The sequence below is a fragment of the Rhinopithecus roxellana genome, chromosome 7, assembly GCF_007565055.1.
Source record: "Rhinopithecus roxellana isolate Shanxi Qingling chromosome 7, ASM756505v1, whole genome shotgun sequence".
Taxonomy (NCBI): Eukaryota; Metazoa; Chordata; class Mammalia; order Primates; family Cercopithecidae; genus Rhinopithecus; species Rhinopithecus roxellana.
In genome coordinates, this window is record NC_044555.1 from 105,974,558 (window position 1) to 105,993,249 (window position 18,692).

Sequence of the window (18,692 nt, forward strand, 5' to 3'; positions counted from 1 at the left end):
GGTCAGCTGCTGCAGCCTGACCAGCGAGAGCTGAAGCAGGGCGAGGCATCGCCTCACCTGGAAAGCGCAAGGGGGAAGGGAATCCCTTTTCCTAGCCAGGGGAACTGAGACACACAACACCTGGAAAATCGGGTAACTCCCACCCCAATACCGCGCTTTAAGCAAATGGGCACACCAGAAGAATATATCCCTCACCTGGCCGGGAGGGTCCCATGCCCACGGAGCCTCCCTCATTGTTAACACAGCAGTCTGCGGCGATCTAACCGCAAGGCAGCAGCGAGGCTGGGGGAGGGGCGCCCGCCATTGCTGAGGCTTAAGTAGGTAAACAAATCCTCTGGGAAGCTCGAACTGGGTGGAGCTCACAGCAGCTCAAGGAAACCTGCCTGTCTCTATAGACTCCACCTCTGGGGGCAGGGCTCAGCTAAAAAAACAACAGGGGAAGCAGGAGAGGCCTGAGCAGACGCGAACCACACTGTCTGACAGCTTTGAAGAGAGCAGTGGATCTCCCAACACGGAAGTTGAGATCTGAGAATGGACAGACTGCCTGCTCAAGTGGGTCACTGACCCCTGAGTAGCCGAACTGGGAGACATCCCTCACTAGGGGCAGTCTGACACCCCACACCTCACAGGGTGGAGTACACCCCTGAGAGGAAGCTTCCAAAGTAAGAATCAGACAGGTACACTCGCTGTTCAGCAATATTCTATCTTCTGCAACCTCTGCTACTGATACCTAGGCAAAGAGGGTCTGGAGTGGACCTCAAGCAATCTCCAACAGACCTATAGCTGAGGGTCCTGACTGTCAGAAGGAAAACTATCAAACAGGAAGGACACCTATACCAAAACCCCATCAGTATGTCACCATCATCAAAGACCAGGGACAGATAAAACCACAAAGATGGGGAAAAAGCAGGGCAGAAAAGCTGGAAATTCAAAAAATAAGAGCGCATCTCCCCCTGCAAAGGAGTGCAGCCCATCGCCAGCAACGGATCAAAGCTGGTCAGAGAATGACTTTGACGAGATGAGAGAAGAAGGCTTCAGTCAATCAAACTTCTCAGAGCTAAAGGAGGAATTACGTACCCAGCGCAAAGAAACTAAAAATCTTGAAAAAAGAGTGGAAGAATTGATAGCTAGACTAATTAATGCAGAGAAGGTCATAAACGAAATGACAGAGATGAAAACCATGATACGAGAAATACGTGACAAATGCACAAGCTTCAGTAACCGACTCGATCAACTGGAAGAAAGAGTATCAGCGATTGAGGATCAGATGAATGAAATGAAGCGAGAAGAGAAACCAAAAGAAAAAAGAAGAAAAAGAAATGAACAAAGCCTGCAAGAAGTATGGGATTATGTAGAAAGACCAAAATTACGTCTGACTGGGGTGCCTGAAAGTGAGGGGGAAAATGGAACCAAGTTGGAAAACACTCTAAAGGATATCATCCAGGAGAACTTCCCCAACCTAGTAGGGCAGGCCAACATTCAAATTCAGGAAATACAGAGAATGCCACAAAGATACTCCTCGAGAAGAGCAACTCCAAGGCACATAATTGCCAGATTCACCAAAGTTGAAATGAAGGAAAAAATCTTAAGGGCAGCCAGAGAGAAAGGTCGGGTTACCCACAAAGGGAAGCCCATCAGACTAACAGCAGATCTCTCGGCAGAAACTCTACAAGCCAGAAGAGAGTGGGGGCCAATATTCAACGTTCTTAAAGAAAAGAATTTTCAACCCAGAATTTCATATCCAGCCAAACTAAGTTTCATCAGTGAAGGAGAAATAAAATCCTTTATAGATAAGCAAATGCTTAGAGATTTTGTCACCAACAGGCCTGCCTTACAAGAGACCCTGAAGGAAGCCCTAAACATGGAAAGGAACAACCGGTACCAGCCATTGCAAAAACATGCCAAAATGTAAAGACCATCGAGGCTAGGAAGAAACTGCATCAACTAACGAGCAAAATAACCAGTTAATATCATAATGGCAGGATCAAGTTCACACATAACAATATTAACCTTAAATGTTAATGGACTAAATGCTCCAATTAAAAGACACAGACTGGCAAACTGGATAAAGAGTCAAGACCCATCAGTCTGCTGTATTCAGGAGACCCATCTCACATGCAGAGACATACATAGGCTCAAAATGAAGGGATGGAGGAAGATCTACCAAGCAAATGGAGAACAAAAAAAAGCAGGGGTTGCAATCCTACTCTCTGATAAAACAGACTTTAAACCATCAAAGATCAAAAGAGACAAAGAAGGCCATTACATAATGGTAAAGGGATCAATTCAACAGGAAGAGCTAACTCTCCTAAATATATATGCACCCAATACAGGAGCACCCAGATTCATAAAGCAAGTCCTTAGAGACTTACAACGAGACTTAGACTTCCATACAATAATAATGGGAGACTTCAACACTCCACTGTCAACATTAGACAGATCAACGAGACAGAAAGTTAACAAGGATATCCAGGAATTGAACTCATCTCTGCACCAAGCGGACCTAATAGACATCTATAGAACTCTCCACCCCAAATCAACAGAATATACATTCTTCTCAGCACCACATCACACTTATTCCAAAATTGACCACATAATTGGAAGTAAAGCACTCCTCAGCAAATGTAAAAGAACAGAAATTATAACAAACTGTCTCTCAGACCACAGTGCAATCAAACTAGAACTCAGGACTAAGAAACACAATCAAAACCGCTCCACTACATGGAAACTGAACAACCTGCTCCTGAATGACTACTGGGTACATAATGAAATGAAGGCAGAAATAAAGATGTTCTTTGAAAACAATGAGAACAAAGATACAACATACCAGAATCTCTGGGACACATTTAAAGCAGTGTGTAGAGGGAAATTTATAGCACTAAATGCCCACAAGAGAAAGCAGGAAAGATCTAAAATTGACACTCTAACATCACAATTAAAAGAACTAGAGAGGCAAGAGCAAACACATTCAAAAGCTAGCAGAAGGCAAGAAATAACTAAGATCAGAGCAGAACTGAAGGAGATGGAGACACAAAAAACCCTCCAAAAAATCAATGAATCCAGGAGTTGGTTTTTTGAAAAGATCAACAAAATTGACAGACTGCTAGCAAGACTAATAAAGAAGAAAAGAGAGAGGAATCAAATAGATGCAATAAAAAATGATAAAGGGGATATCACCACCGACCCCACAGAAATACAAACTACCATCAGAGAATACTATAAACGCCTCTACGCAAATCAACTAGAAACTCTAGAAGAAATGGATAATTTCTTGGACACTTACACTCTCCCAAGACTAAACCAGGAAGAAGTTGAATCCCTGAATAGACCAATAGCAGGCTCTGAAATTGAGGCAACAATTAACAGCCTACCCACCAAAAAAATTCCAGGACCAGATGGATTCACAGCTGAATTCTACCAGAGGTACAAGGAGGAGCTGGTACCATTCCTTCTGAAACTATTCCAATCAATAGAAAAAGAGGGAATCCTCCCTAACTCATTTTATGAGGCCAACATCATCCTGATACCAAAGCCCGGCAGAGACACAACAAAAAAAGAGAATTTTAGACCAATATCCCTGATGAACATCGATGCAAAAATCCTCAATAAAATACTGGCAAAACGGATTCAGCAGCACATTAAAAAGCTTATCCACCATGATCAAGTGGGCTTCATCCTTGGGATGCAAGGCTGGTTCAACATTCGCAAATCAATAAACATAATCCAGCATATAAACAGAACCAAAGTCAAGAACCACATGATTATCTCAATAGATGCAGAAAAGTATTTTGACAAAATTCAACAGCCCTTCATGCTAAAAACCCTCAATAAATTCGGTATTGATGGAACGTACCTCAAAATAATAAGAGCTATTTATGACAAACCCACAGCTAATATCATACTGAATGGGCAAAAACTGGAAAAATTCCCTTTGAAAACTGGTACAAGACAGGGATGCCCTCTCTCACCACTCCTATTCAACATAGTGTTGGAAGTTCTGGCTAGGGCAATCAGGCAAGAGAAAGAAATCAAGCGTATTCAGTTAGGAAAAGAAGAAGTCAAATTGTCCCTGTTTGCAGATGACATGATTGTATATTTAGAAAACCCCATTGTCTCAGCCCAAAATCTCCTTAAGCTGATAAGCAACTTCAGCAAAGTCTCAGGATACAAAATTAATGTGCAAAAATCACAAGCATTCTTATACACCAGTAACAGACAAGCAGAGAGCCAAATCAGGAATGAACTTCCATTCACAATTGCTTCAAAGAGAATAAAATACCTAGGAATCCAACTTACAAGGGATGTAAAGGACCTCTTCAAGGAGAACTACAAACCACTGCTCAGTGAAATCAAAGAGGACACAAGCAAATGGAAGAACATACCATGCTCATGGATAGGAAGAATTAATATCGTGAAAATGGCCATACTGCCCAAGGTTATTTATAGATTCAATGCCATCCCCATCAAGCTACCAATGAGTTTCTTCACAGAATTGGAAAAAACGGCTTTAAAGTTCATATGGAACCAAAAAAGAGCCCGCATTGCCAAGACAATCCTAAGTCAAAAGGACAAAGCTGGAGGCGTCACGCTACCTGACTTCAAACTATACTACAAGGCTACAGTAACCAAAACAGCATGGTACTGGTACCAAAACAGAGCTATAGACCAATGGAACAGAACAGAGTCCTCAGAAATAATACCACACATCTACAGCCATCTGATCTTTGACAAACCTGAGAGGAACAAAAAATGGGGAAAGATTCCCTATTTAATAAATGGTGCTGGGAAAATTGGCTAGCCATAAGTAGAAAGCTGAAACTGGATCCTTTCCTTACTCCTTATACGAAGATTAATTCAAGATGGATTAGAGACTTAAATGTTAGACCTAATACCATAAAAACCCTAGAAGAAAATCTAGGTAGTACCATTCAGGACATAGGCATGGGCAAGGACTTCATGTCTAAAACACCAAAAGCAACGGCAGCAAAAGCAAAAATTGACAAATGGGATCTAATTAAACTAAAGAGCTTCTGCACAGCAAAAGAAACTACCATCAGAGTCAACAGGCAACCTACAGAATGGGAGAAAATTTTTGCAACCTACTCATCTGACAAAGAGCTAATATCCAGAATCTACAAAGAACTCAAACAAATATACAAGAAAAAAACAAACAACCCCATCCAAAAGTGGGGAAAGGATATGAACAGACATTTCTCAAAAGAAGACATTCATACAGCCAACAGACACATGAAAAAAATGCTCATGATCACTCGCCATCAGAGAAATGCAAATCAAAACCACAATGAGATACCATCTCACACCAGTTAGAATGGCAATCATTAAGAAATCAGGAAACAACAGTTGTTGGAGAGGATGTGGAGAAATAGGAACACTTTTATACTGTTGGTGGGATTGTAAACTAGTTCAACCATTATGGAAAACAGTATGGCAATTCCTCAAGCATCTAGAACTAAATGTACCGTATGACCCAGCCATCCCACTACTGGGTATATACCCAAAGGATTATAAATTATTCTACTACAAAGACACATGCACACGTATGTTTATTGCAGCACTATTCACAATAGCAAAGAATTGGAATCAACCCAAATGTCCATCTGTGACAGACTGGATTAAGAAAATGTGGCACATATACACCATGGAATACTATGCAGCCATGAAAAAGGATGAGTTTGTGTCCTTTGTAGGGACATGGATGCAGCTGGAAACCATCATTCTTAGCAAACTGTCACAAGAAGAGAAAACCAAACACCGCATGTTCTCACTCATAGGTGGGAACTGAACAATGAGATCACTTGGACTCGGGAAGGGGAACATCACACACTGGGGCCTATCATGGGGAGGGGGGAGGAGGGAGGGATTGCATTGGGGAGTTACACATGATATAAATGATGAATTGATGGGTGCTGACGAGTTGATGGGTGCAGCACACCAACATGGCACAAATATACATATGTAACAAACCTGCACGTTATGCACATGTACCCTAGAACTTAAAGTATAATTAAAAAAAAAAAACTATAGAACATTAAAAGAATTATAACTTTTAAGACAATATAGAGAGGAAAACACTGTCCAATGGAAAGCACCTAATGGAGACAGTAAAAACCAAAGAAAATCTGTAGTATAATCTGATTTTAGACATTTCACAGATGCTCATCCATCAGTGTAAATTTATTAGATTTAGTCCAACTCCAAAAAAATTAAATTACCTCTTCTTTCAGACACTAGTTTACCATACACAGAATTGTTCAATACCCAGAACTTAATATTTTATTGAACTCCTTGTGCTCTGCTAAAAACTATTTTAGTGTATAATCAGCTGGTATCCAAATTATAGCACCCATAATTTGTTTGTATTTTGATCCTGCTCCAAGCAGTGTGTTATGGTCTGGTCATATATACACAAAGAGATATATACATATGCCATGTTTTGTGTATTTTTTTGTGTACTTAACAAAGATGAATAGAATTTTAATATTTAAAGTCAGCTTGCTGAAAAGAAAGAAAAAAAAAACTTAAGGTAATCTTTCAGCTACCCCCGTTTTGGACACCAGAGGGAGACCACGATTCACTTTTACTCAACTGAAAATAAGTGCAATTTTTAAAAATAGTAGACTTGTTTTTCCATTCTTCAAACTCTGAACCAATATTTTCTTTTAAAGGAATTGCTGTCCTTTTACTTAGTTCAGAGGCTCTGAGAGTCTAGGTATGGTTGAGAGGATTAATCTGTGTCTGAGGATATAATAGAAGCTAACAAAGTTAACATTTTTTCATATGTTGATTAGGCACCAGAGATGCTAAATTACTATACTCTAGCTATAGTCCTGCTAAACTTATAACAATGGAAGTGCTATCTGACTACTTGAGCTACACAGATCACCTACTCAGTACCCACACACACCCAGACAGACACACACATGTATAAATACAGATTTACACACACAGAGACACACATAAATGCAGACACACATACACACACACAAACACAAATGTACAAAATTATTGCTGTTGGTGGTTGAGCCTGGATTTAGTGAGACAGCCAGTAGTAAATGAAGATTTGGTTTTCCCAGTTACTACCCAAAAAATGCTGTTTAACTTCAACACCTGTCTGATTTTAGCAATATTCAAAAAAAAAAACCCAGAAAAACAATGAATAATTCTTTTTATTTAAATAAGGATTTTATAATTGTAAAATGATTTTACCCCTAATTGAGTGTATAATTTGATCATCTAAATGTAGCCATGTGTAGAAAATAAAGAGCATCAGAAAGCCAAAAAGAAACATTCATAACTTTCAAATTAAAAATATAAATTATAATTCAGTTTGGGTATATCACTTCATGAAATAAAACTGCTCTCAGGAAGGTACAAGGAGCCTTTGCTCTTTTTACTGATAAGACACCTTGGGGCCCATAAAAGTTTAACTGCAGTTAGGTGAGATATCTGTAATGGGGCCATACTAGAGGACAGACTCAGCTTCCAGTGATAAAAATAAGCCCAGCTTGGAAGGCAGAAAGTACAGAGGGAGGGTACAAAAGGGTGGACTGGTATATGAGTGGACATGGTATTGGCTCATAGGGAGGTAAGCAGGTTAAAAAATAAGACAAAACTCTTTGACTACGTTGACTAGCTTCTCTGTGTCTCAGCCAAAATAATTACGTCAACATATCATCTTAAAAATATATTTGAGTTCTCAGGAGGTGGAGCAAGATGGTAGAATAGAAGGCTCTGCCAATTATACTACCCCACCACCAGCAAGGACACCAAATTAACAACCATCTACACAGTAAAAACACCTGCATAAAACCCAAATATCAGGTGAGCACTCATAGTACCTGGTTTTAACTCTATATCACTAAAAGATGCACTGAAGAGATAGAAAAAACAGTCCTGAATCTCTGAGGCTACCCTTCCCCACCCCCCATCCCCAGCAGCAGCGGCGTGGTATATAAAACATCTCTGAGTTCTGGGGGAGAGAAAACACAGCAATTGTGTGGCATTGAATTTGGTGCTGTCCTGTTAGAGCAGAAAGGAAAACCAAGCCAAACTCAGGTGAAATCTGTTAATGGAGGGAGTATTTAAACCAGTCATAGCCAGAGGGGAATCACATATCCCAGTGGTCTGAACTTGAGTGCCTGCAAACCTAACCATAGAGGGCTACAGTGCTCTGTGTCCTCAAGTAGATTTGAAAGGCAGTCTAGGCTATAAAAACTGCAACTCTTAGGTGAGACCTAGTGCTAAATTGGGCTCAGAGACAGCGAACTCGATAGGGCATTTGACACACTGGGACACCAGCTGGGGCAGCCAAGGAAGTGCTGGCATCACAGCTCCTCTAACTCCAGGCCACACAGCTTCATAGCTCCAAAAGAGACCTCTTTCTTCCACATGACTAAAAGAGAGGGAAGAGTGGGGGAAGACTCTGTCTTGCATCTTGGATACCAGCTTAGCCACAGTAGAATAGGGCACTGGACAAAGTTATGAGGCTCCCACTCTAGGCCACAGCTTCCAGATGACATTTCTAGGCACATCTGAACCAGAAGGGAGCCTACTGCCTTGAAGAAAAGGACCCAGTCCTGGCAGCATTCATCACCTGCTAACTAAAGAGTCCTTGGACCCTGAAAAACCAGCAACTATATTTGGGTACTACATTGTGGGCCCTGGTGACCCTCTGAGACTTACTGGCTTGAGGTGAGACTCAACACATTACCAGCTGAGGTGGCTATGGAGCAAAACTCATTTTTCTTGAGAAAAGCAGAGGGAAAAGTAAAGGGCACCTTGTCTTGCAGCTTAGGTACTAGCATGGCCAAAGTTGGGCAGAGTACGGTTAGTTCTTGGGGGTCCCTTATTCCAGGACATGATTCTTCGATGGCATTTCTGGACATGATCTGGGCCAGAAGGGAGCCTACTGACCTGAAAGGTGAGTCCCAGGACAGGCAGCATTCACCACATGCTGACTTGAAAGCCCTTGGGGCTTAAGGGAACATTGGCTGGTTGTCTGGCAGTACTCCATGTGACCTGGGCTGGTGATGGCTATGGTTGAGGACCGTCTGTCACTGGAAAGGGAAGGGAAGTGTGGAAAAGGCTGCATCTTGTGGTTTAAGTGTCAGCTCAGCTGCAATATAATACATTTAATAGAACACCAATTAGACTTTTAAGGTTTTGACTCTAGTTTCTGACTCATGAACAGCACCTCTGGACCCACCTAGGGTCTGGTGGATATCTCTTCCCCAAAGGGAAGGACACAGGCCTGACTGGCTTTACCACCTGCTGATTGTGGAGCCCCAGGGCCTTGAGAAAATATAGGCAGTAGCCAGGGAGTGGTTACAGCAGGCCTTGGGCAAGACCCAGCGCTGTGCTGACTTCAGGTCTGACCCAGCATAGTCATAGTGGTGGTGGCTATGGAGGTGCTTGTATAACACTGCCTCCAGCTTTAGGTGGCTCAGAACAGAGAGAGAAATTCTGTTTGTTTGGGAGAAAGGAAAGAGAGAAAACAAGAGTCACTGCCTGGTAATCCAGATAATTCTCCTTGATTTGGTCCATGACCATCAAGGTGGTACCTCCACGAATCTGCAAGAACCACAGTGTTACTGAGCTTGGGGTACTCCCTAAAGAAGGTAGAACTTAGATCACAACACTCAGGTCCTTTCAAATGTCTGGAAAGTCTTGCTAGGAAGGACAGGTACAAATAAGCCCAGACAGTGAATACTGAAATAAATAAATAATTCTCCCATACTCAGACACCAAAGAATGTCAACTAGCATCAATACCATCCAGGAAAACATGACCTCATCAAATGGACTAAATAATGCACCAGGGACCAATCCTGGAGAAACAGAGATATGGGAACGTTCAGACAGAGAACTCCAAATAACTGTGTTCAACAAACTCAAAGAAATTCAAGATAACACAGAATTCGGAATCCTATCAGAATAATTTAACAAAGAGATTGAAAAAGTTAGAATCAAGTGAAAGTTCTGGAGGTGAAAAATGTAATTGGCATACTGAAGAATGCATCAGAGTCCTTTATTTTTTAGAGGTGGGGTCTCGCTACATTTGCCCAGGCAGGAGTGCAGTGGCTATTTACAGGCATGATTCCACTACTGATCAGCATGGTAGTTTTGACTTGCTCCATTTCTGACCTGGACCAGTTCACCCATCATTAGGCAACCTGGTGGCCCCCCACTCCTGGGAGGTCACCATACTGATGGCGAGCTTAGCACGTACACCTGATCAGCATAGCACACTATAGCCTAGAACTCTTGGTCTCAAGCAATCCTTCTGCCTCAGCCTCCCAAGTAGCTGAGACTACAGGCATGCACCACTGCGCCCCATGCATGAGCCCTTTAATTGCAGAATTAATCAAGCAGAAGAAAGAATTAGTGAGCTTGAAGACATGCTATTTGGAAATACACGGTCAGAGGAAACAAAAGAAAAAGGAATGAAAAGCAATAAAGCACACCTACAGAATGTAGAAAACAGCCTCAAAAGGTCAAGTCTAAAAGTTATTGGTTTCAAAGAGGAGGTAGAGAAAAAGCTAGGGGTAGAAAGTTTATTCAAAAGGATAAAGAGGATCAAGCAAGATGGCCAACTAGACATAACCAGGTGGAACAGTTGCTATGAAGGACAGAGATGACTGGTGCATTTCTAACATATCTTTAGAAGGAAGGCACCTAGAGTGGACAAAGGGAAGATGCGGAAGGTGGGCTGAAGAGGGAGAAATCTGGGAACCCTGCACAGGGCTACTGTGCACCAGGACTCATTCCTGGCCCTCAATGACTATAGGGGAATGGGTGAGTTGAACTGGCAAGGGACAACTCGCTCTCACCACTGGCCTCTGGAACCCCGGCTGAGGGAAACCCTTTTACCACCATGGACACTTGAGTTTGCAAGAAGAGCTGCTTAGGGAAGTGGTAGGGGTAGAAAGCCAGCTGATGTGGAACCCAAATGGTTTGGTGCAGGAGTATCTGTAGTGGAGCATTGCCAGGGATGGCCATTCTCTTAGACTTGACTTGCTGCCATAGGAGATTTAGCCCTAGGGAACCTTTTGGGCCTGAACTCTGCAGGGTTGTCTTGCTCATCAGAAGGGGCTGATTTTACATGAGCAAACCTTGGTCTACTGGCCTCTCCCAGTGCCCAAGCCTGGCAGCACCTGCTTGCAGGGCAGTCTCAAGTGCCCTGGGAGCCCGTATCATGGCTTCTGGACTGGTGAATCATGCTTGGCTGGTGGAGGGCTCCAGTAGGGTGGCCCTCAGAGTCACACGCCAGCCCACTCCTTCCCTTCCCACACTAGAGCTTCCCCCAGGGCCCATGGCAACCCCCCACATTACTTTGCCACTGCTGTGTCAGGTGTGCAGTTTATTCTGCCTCCCCCTGCCAACTACCATTGCAGGCAGAGTTTGGTGAGAACAGAGCCAACCAGTCCCACATCTGACAGCACCCCACTCTTGCACCAACACTGCTGCAGGAGTGAAACTAGGAACAGAAAACAGCGGACCCTTACCCACCCTGAGCGACTACCCCTGCCTGCAGCACACAGAGAATGCACAAAGACCTCCACCCACTAATTCCCTGCCCCCTTTGTCAGCACCACCTCCAGTGTGACCACAAGCACAGTCTCCAGTAGACCCCTTATCCCTGCCCCCTTGAACTGGCTTACCTCTACCACTGTGGTGAATGCCTTCATGGAGGCAGGCAGGCAGGCACCTGATAGCACCCTGTGGCAACTGAGTAACGTGGAACCTGCTGTGTTGTTGCTGCTGCTGGCGTGAGTGAACGAAGACAGATACTGTTGTCATCTCACTACAAAATATTTTTCCTGACACTACTCACTGAAGTGTAGTGGTTCGGAAGCACCTTGGTCCTCCAAATGGAGTGGATTCTTAACCTTGAGGAGACAGAGAATGAAGTTGGAGCCCAATACAAGCCCCTCAGAGTTACAGCAGTCAGTCCAGAAATTGAGAGCTGAGCATTGACCCCCCTGAGAAACGAAGCCAGTTGACTGAATCCACTTTATACCACAACCAAACCCTCAAAGTCATCAAATAGAATAAAATTTAAAAAAAAATGCCCAAAGGTAAGCAACTTCAAAGATTGAAATAGCATACATCCACAAAGATGACAAAAAACCAGTGCCAGAAACCTGATGACTCAAAAGGCCAGAGTGCCTTCTTTCCTCCAAATGACTACACTACCTCTCTAGCAAGTGTTCTAAACCTGGCTGAGGTGACTAAAATGACAGAAATAGAATTCAGAATATGGAAAGGAATAAAGATCATTGAGATGCAGAAGTATGTTGAAACTCAACCCAAGGAAGCTAAGAATCACAATAAATGATGCAGGAGCTGACAGACAAAATAGCCATTATAGAAAAGAATGTAACCAACCTGATAGAGCTGAAAAACACACTACAAGAATTTTATAATGCAATCACAAGTATGAATAACTGAATAGACCAAGCAGAAGAATCTGAGACCTTGAAGACTGGCTTTCTGAAATAAGATGGTCAGACAAGAGTAAAGAAAAAAGAACAAAATGGAATAAACAAAACCTCAGAGAAATATGTGATTATGTAAAGAGATCAAATCTACAACTCCTTGGTGTCTCTGAAAGAGATGGGGAGAGTGTAAGCAACTTGGAAAAAATGTTTCAGGATATCATCCATGAGAACTTCCCCAACCTAGCTAGAGAGGCCAAAATTTACATTCAGGAAATGCAGAGAACCCACACAAAATACTTCACAGAAAGATTATCTCCAAAACAGTAATCATCAGATTCTCCAAGGTCAAAATGAAAGATAAAATATTAAATGCAGCTAGACAAAAAGGCCAGGTCACCTACAGAGGGACGGCTATCAGACTAACAGCAGACCTCTCAGTGGAAATCCTTCAAGCCAGAAGACATTGGGGTCAACATTCAACATTCTTTTTTTTTTTTAACTTTTATTTTAAGTTCAGGGGTACACGTGCAAGTTTGTTACATAGGTAAACGTGAGTCATGGGGTTTTGTTGTGCAGATTATTTCATCACCCAGGTATTAAGCCTATTACCCATTAGTTATTTTTCCTGATCTTCTCCCCCTTCTCATTCTCCACCCTCTCATAGGCCCCAGTGTGTGTGTTGTTCCCCTTTATGTGTTCATGTGTTCTCATCATTTAGTTCCCACTTATAAGTGAGAACATGCGGTATTTGGTTTTCTGTTTCTGTGTTAGTTTGCTAATGATAATAGCCTCCAGCTCCATCCATGTCCCTGCAAAGGATATAATCTCATATTTCATGGCTGCATAGTATTCCATGGTGTATATGTATCACATTTTCTTTATCTGGTCTATTATTGATGGGCAATTAGGTTTACTCCATGTCTTTGCTATTGTGAATACATATGTATGTATCTTTATAGCAGAATGATTTAAATTCGTTTGGCTATATACCCAGTAGTGAGATTGCTGGGTTGAATAGTATTTCTGACTTTAGGTCTTTGATGAATTGCAACACTGTCTTCCACAATAGTTGAACTAATTTACCCTGCCACCAACAGTGTATTAGCATTCCTTTTTCTTTACAACCTCTTCAGCATTTGTTATTTTTTGTAGAATAGTTTGAAGTCGGGTAGAACTTTGTTCTTTTTGCTTAGGATTGTCTTGGCTATTCAAGCTGTTTTTGGTTCCATATGATTTTAAAATAGCTCTTTTTGGGTTCCACATGAATTTTAAAATAGTTTTTATTTTCTAGTTCTGTGAAGAATGTCAGCAATTGTACAATGGGAGTAGCACTGAATCTGTAAATTACTCTGGACACTATGGACATTTTCACAATATTGATTTGTCCTATCCATGAGCATGGAATGTTTTTCCATTTGTTTGTGTCATCTCTGATTTCTTTGAGTAGTGATTTGTAGTTCTCTTTGTAAAGATCTCTCACCTTGCTATTTAGCTGTATTCCTAGGTATTTTATTCTTTTTGTGGCAATTGTGAATGGGTGTTGTTTTGTGATTTGGCCTTGACTTGACTGTTGTTGGTGTATAGGAATGCTAGTGAGTTTTACATATTGATTTTGTATCCTGAGACATTGCTGAAGTTGCTTATCAGCTTAAGCTTTTGGGCTGAGATGATGGGTCTTTCTAGATATAGAATGATGTCATTTGCCAACAGGAATAGTTTGACATCCTCTCTTCCTATTTGAATGTCTATTTGAGTGCCTTTCTTTCTCTTGCCTGATTACCCTGGCCAGGACTTCCAATACTATGTTGAATAGGAGTGGTGAGAGAAGGCATCCTTATATTGTGCAAGTTTTTAAGGAGAATTCTTCCAGCTTTTGCCCATTCATTATGATGTTGGCTGTGGGTTTGACACAGATGGCTTTTGTTATCTTGAGGTGTATTCCTTCAACACCTAGTTTATTGAGAGTTTTTAACATGAAGGGATGTTGAATTTTATTGAACCCTTTTCTGCATCTATTGAGATAATCATGTGGTTTTTGTATTTAGTTTTGTTTGTGATGAATCACATTTATTAATTTGTGTATATTGGACCAAACTTGCATCCTGGGGATGAAGCCTACTTTATCTTGGTGGATAAGCTTTTGGATGTGTTGCTGGATTTGGTTTGCCAGTATTTTGTTGAGAACTTTTCAATTGATGTTCATCAAGGATATTGGCCTGAAGTTTTCTTTAATTGTTTTCTCTCTTCCAGGTTTTGGTATCTGGACGATGCTGGCCTCACAGAATGAATTTGGGAGGAGTCCCTCCTCCTCATTTCTTTGGAATAGTTTCAGTAGGAAAGGTACAAGATCTTCCTTGTACATGTGGTATAATTCAGCTGTGAATCTGTTTGGTCCTTGGTTTTTATGTTTTTGGTTGGTTTGTAGGCTATTTATTACTGCCTCAATTTTATAACTTGTTATTGTTCTGTTCAGGCATTCAATTTTTTCCTGGTTCAGTCTTGGGAGGTTGTATGTGTGCAGGAATATATCCATTTCTTCTACATTTTCTAGTTTGTGTACAACAGGGTGACTGTTGTCAATAATAATTTAATTGTGCATTTAAAAAGAACTTGAGTGTAATTAAATTGTTTGTAACTCAAAAGATAAAAGTTTGAGGGGATGAATACCACATTTTTCATGATATGCTTATTTCACTTTGCATGCCTGTATCAAAAATCTCATGCATTATCCCATAAATATATACAACTACTATGTATACACAAAAATTAAAAATACAAAAAAAGAAAAAATATTATTACTTGTTATGTTTATCCTTAAAAATATGCACATTTTTGGAGGATGTTTTTATTTTGTTCTTTCCTTAGCTAAGCTTCTATGAGTGTGGTATTCATTACAGGCAGTGATAGAAAACAAAGTATAGTAAAGGCAGGTTGTTGACATGAAAAACTTGGATTCAGCAATATGTGTACCAAAGATGAATAGAGAAAAACTATAGAAAAACTTGGAGCTGCTGTTAAAAACTGGGGCACAGAGTCAGAGTTAAAATTTGTGTTTAGGATGACCTGATATTGATTTCCTGATGAAATCACCTAGAGCTCTTTATATTCTCTTGGCAGAATTAATTCCAAAGCCTGGAGAAGAGACTGCTGGTTAGAGGTTATGGTGCTGAGCAAGAAATATGGGAGGCAGGAAGACAGGACCTTGTCAACCCACAAACTGGTGATACTACTTGTTCTGCTTATTGTGAACAGCATGGTAGAGTGCAGTAGTCCTCATTCTTGATATACATTAGAATTATCTCTGGTTCATTTAAAACATAAGCATTCTGGAAGATTTTTTTGCAGTACATGTTAAAGATGAACATATATAAAAACTGCAATTTTACTCCTAGTTATAAAACAGTATTTTTCAGCATTGTTTCTTTTTTAGTATCACCTTACTTCCCAACCCCAGCATCCAGATCCTTTCTATACATGTTTTTCTTATTATGTCTGCCCCTCATGAAATTTAAATACTTCAATTATACTGTACTATATACCTCTTTATGCTGTTTATGTATTGTAGCCTTTTGGAGGAACATGAATCATTGTGACATCTAAGTTTTTTTTTATTTCTCAAGTACCAATTTTTATACCCCTGAGGGCTTCATTGCCCTCCTTGATAATGCATTATTTAAAGCCAAGAAATGAAAACTTCTGTCCGTCAAAAGACTATGTATATGAATTTTATTGAGAGTTATATTCATATTTGTTTCTAAGTGAAAACCACCCAACTCTGCAACAACTGGTGAATGTTTAAATATATTGGGGTCTATTTACACAATTAAAATACTATGTAGCAAGAAAAAGAAGTGGACCACAGATTCATACAACTATGCAATTGTTTCATAAATTTTTCACTATATATTATTAAACATATATTTATGTCTATCTCATTTTTTCCATCCCCCTGAAACTAGATAGTTGAATCAGAATCTCTGGGAGTGGGGCTTGGGTAATGATAATTTTCAAAAACTCAAATGATATTAATGTGCACATTAAATGTGAGAGGCACCACATAATATGGTGGAAGGAACGTTGGTTTTAGAATAAGCATTGTGGGTTCAGATTATGTCTCTGCTACTTACTAATTTTGTGTCTCTGAGAGTTTTCTCATAGTTAAAAATGTGATAAGGATACTACTTTATTTCATTGGGCTGTTGGGTGGATTAAATTGCCTGTCAAAGTAGAAGCCCCAGAATACAGGTAGTGTTCTGTAAATGCTAGTTTTCAACCACTTTCCTTTATTCCACCACTGTAGGCAATAGGTAGAGATTAACCACTGTGGCAACAGTCATGGCACCCAGGAATCTTGTGCTAAGTTACATCTATTTTTATGCATACATAATTTACTGAATGATTAATTTTGAGTGTTGTGCTGCAGTCTGTCTCCTAACAAATATTGTATATGGATTATCTTCATTAGTGATTCCCACTGTGGGCCAGTGTTATTCCCACCTCCTTCCATCTCTACTCGTTCTGTATATCATTGCCATCCTGTTTTCTAACTTCCTTTTCATGATAAATGCTGGGGAGGACAGGTATCAAGAACTTAAAAACTGTCACATGTAGGTCATAAATATTCCATAGTAGCTTTTCTTCTCTTGCTCTCTCTAGTTATATTAGCTGGTGCTGATAGAAGTCTATCTTTGACTCTCTTCATTTTCTCTAACTTCTTACAACTTCCTTTGCCTTACACTGAGTCACATAGTAATTTCTTCCCTCTGGCCTCTTTCCAGACTCTCAGCACGGGATTTTGTTTCTCAGAACATTTGGTATTACTTTAGTTCACATTAAATCATGTTTTTTCTTTTTTAACATCACATCCATGATCTGATAAGTTGGAACATATCTTAATATTATATTTCTACTTCTGGGAATGAGATTTTTTTCTTTCTCATTTTCTTTCTTTTCACTTTATTTTGTTCAGATTTTAATGTTCAATGAGTTGAATCTTACATTCTATACATCTTTTGTGTCTGGATTGTCTCAGTCATTATTGGGCTATCAGTTTCATCCATGTTTTTATGTGTAGCTACAGTTTGCTCATTTTTACTCGTACATAGCATTCCGTTGTTTAAATATATTACAACAAATTTATCCATTGTATTGTTGAGTGGCATTTGGGCTGTTTCTTGTTTTGGGGAGTTGAAGGCTGGAAACAAATTGTGATCTTTAGAATGAGAGAGTGTGTGTTTGCATGAGGGCATGTAAAAAAAAGATAAATGTAATATACAGCCACAGTGGAAAGGAACAAGGGAAAATATGTTCAAGGTTGAAAATATTTTTTGTTGACTATGAGGCTATTGGCTTCATGTGGTGCTCAAGATTCAGTAACTAAGAGTGCTGAACAATTCAGGGAAAACAAAGTTATTTAAGCAATTGAAGTTGCATGTGTAATATTTCATCACCTCTTTCTATGTGTTACATAGAGAACTTTTTAAAAAAGTTAAAACTGGGAAGTAATCTAAACCTAAAGTTAGATTAAAATTAATCTACAGTTAGATCAAAATTAGAGGGCTTATATTAAATAGGAAAAATGTTGCAATGTTTATGAAAAAATTATTAATAGCTCTAATTTGCTATACATTTTTAAAATGATAACAAGAAAGTACAATAAATAAAAGAAAAAAGGATATGAATAAGCAAATAATGAAATAGGAAATCAAAATGGTCAACAAATCAATGCAAAGATGCTAAGCTACTTTAGTTGTCCAGGAAATGCAAAATGAAGTAAAATAATACTTCTAATCTTACACTTTAGAAAATAATAAAATTAAGTTAACTTTTACTGCTGTCAGAGATAGACGTGGATTTATACATTGCTGGTGGAAATACTATTTTCTAAACTCTCTAGTATAATAATTTGGTTAAAATAACATAATTTAACTTGTTAAACATACTTCTGAAAATGCATCAAGTAGAAAAAAATTTGAGTAACAAATAGTAGATTAAAAAGTATGCGAATTATTTTATAGTTTGTAATGACAAAATATTGGAAACATCCTTAAATCCCTTTAACAGGAGAAATATTGAAAAACGTATGGCACATTCATACATATGAGATATAAAGCTGTTATAAAAACAGCAATCTAAATTTATGGCAGTTTACTTAGACATATTTCCAAGAGGAAGTCATGAGAGTTTTAAAAATAGAGAATAGATTATAAAATGATAACATTTATAACACATT

The 18,692-nt window shown here is 39.8% G+C and overlaps 1 pseudogene; it reads left to right on the forward strand.

Annotated features, from left to right (window-relative positions):
- The first annotated feature begins 7,585 nt into the window (after nucleotides 1-7,585).
- LOC104661628 overlaps nucleotides 7,586-18,692 on the forward strand; it is a 71,483-nt pseudogene continuing 60,376 nt past the window's right edge.